Source organism: Rhinopithecus bieti, unplaced genomic scaffold, assembly GCF_001698545.2.
Source record: "Rhinopithecus bieti isolate Rb0 unplaced genomic scaffold, ASM169854v2 scaffold_13262, whole genome shotgun sequence".
In the NCBI taxonomy this organism is placed as follows: Eukaryota; Metazoa; Chordata; class Mammalia; order Primates; family Cercopithecidae; genus Rhinopithecus; species Rhinopithecus bieti.
Window position 1 is genome coordinate 1,106,124 of NW_016808004.1, and position 2,233 is coordinate 1,108,356.

A 2,233-nucleotide genomic window follows, 5' to 3' on the forward strand; every position below is an offset into this window, starting at 1 on the left:
GCCCGAGGAACTTTACAAATTACCCAATCTCAGGTAGTTCTTTATAGCAATGCAAGAACAGACTAATACAGTGCTTCACCACTTTGTTTCCTCATAAGGTGGAATTAATAATATTACCTTCCCTACTTCCTCTGCAAGGTGGGATTCTAGATGAGAAAGCACAGGAGAGAATAATTAACAGATTATGTGAAATTGCTTTGCCCTGGCCACAGATTCTGTGATTACCTTCGCAGTCTTACAACTTTTAGTGGTTTCTATCTGTAATTATTCTTTCTGTCTCCTTTCCCCACAGGGGCTAAAGAAGGCCAAATAAAACCTCTAGAGCTTCCCGAACTGTTAGCACATCACATCTGTCTAGCGTAATGCTTGCCTTACTAGCTCTTTTCCCCACACCCTTCTTGTTCCTAAGAAAAACATTGCACTGAAACTAAAAACTATCCCTTTTCTAGTCCTGATATGCATTTTCTTCACTAAGTGTTTATTTCCAAAGGTTTCCAGGGAAAGTGCAGGGAATAATAGTCACAATAGTAAATCGAATCACATTGTAGTGGGATGAGGTGGACTCTCAGGTTAAAAAAAAGTGACAATGTATGAGATATCTTTTATTATTTTTAGCAAAAGTATTTCTTAAAGTAGATTTCACCCAAGGATTTTTCTGTTAACTTGACACCCAATGTAGCCACACATGCGCGCGCACACACAGACACACACACACACACATACACACACACACATACACATACACATACACATACACATAAACAAGGCAAAACAGAGGAGAAATTTAAAATCAAATTAGATTGAGATCTTTTTTCCCTCTCTTTCTCTCTCAGTTTTGCCATAATTCCCTGTACTGATGGCAAGAAGGAGATGATCTTCCGTCTGGGCATTTGTTGCCATTAAGAGGAAGAAAACACCAACAGTGGGTGGAATTTTTCTTTGATGCCAAATTCTATTGCACAGTCTCTCATAAAAACATTAGTATACTTCATTTCATTTTCAAAACAACTCATCTCAAAAACCTTGGGGCCAGGTGCGGTGGCTCATGCCTGTAATCCCAGCACTTTGGGAGGCCAACGCAGGCAGATCACCTGAGGTCAGGAGTTCAAGACCCACCTGGGCAATGTGGTGAAACCCCGCCTCTATTAAAAATGCAAAAATTAGCCAGGCACGGTGGCATGTGCGTATAATCCCTGGTACTCAGAAGGCTGAGGCAGGAGAATTGCTTGAACCCGGGAGACGGAAGTTGCAGGAGCAGAGACCACACCATCGCACTCCAGCCTGGGCGACAGAGCGAGACTCCGTCTCAAAAACAAAATCAAAACCGAAACAAACAAAAAAGTTGGAAGCTCTTAGCAGTACCTCAACAATACCGCTAAATGTCCTAGGATTCGGTATGAGTTCTGAAATCCCTTCCCAGCTTATCACTTTCATACTTAATGGACCTGTTGATTCCACGACATGCCAGCACACGAATCCATCTGTCACAATGGCATGGTGCCCTTTCTGTAGGATGACATGCCAATAGCCACCAGCCCCAGTGCCAGCCAATGTGGCATTAACAACAATGCCCTGCATGACACAATAAACTGTGTACCGATTCAGCAAGAAGGTCTTCCCAGGGAAGCCATGAGCTGCCAAGTGAGAGGCATGCTGCTCATTATGACAAGTCATGCATGGCTCATTCCAGTGCAGACCCTGTCCCATGGGTCACATTAGCTCTGTCTATGTGAAGCTACGATGACAGAGAACAATTCTGTCTTCAGCAGCCACTCCGTGGTACTGACAGAACACACTCTGGAGAGGAGAACTATCAATTGTTAGAACACCCCCTAGGGTGACCCACGGTCTTGGTGTGCTAGGGACTGAAGGGTTTTCTGGGACATAGGACTTTCAATGCTAAAAACAAGAAAGTCAAAGAACTAGAATGAGTTGACCACCCTACCTGTATCCCTATCCCAGTTGCCACTGGTACATTCCTCCTTGTCTTGTGTCTTCATCCAACCTTGTTTTACTTCCACTTTTATGGTAAGGATCTGAAATGGCCTCAGTGATCCCCACTTTTTGGCATTCATACCCTTGCCTAATCCCTTCCACTAGAGAGTGGGCTGGACTTATTCACTTACTTCTTTTTTTTTTTTTTCAGTTCAACTTGGTGGTTTCCTCTTTATTGATGTGCCTCCTACCTTTCCCCCCACAATTTCAGTCCCTTCTAACTACCCCAAAAAAGAAG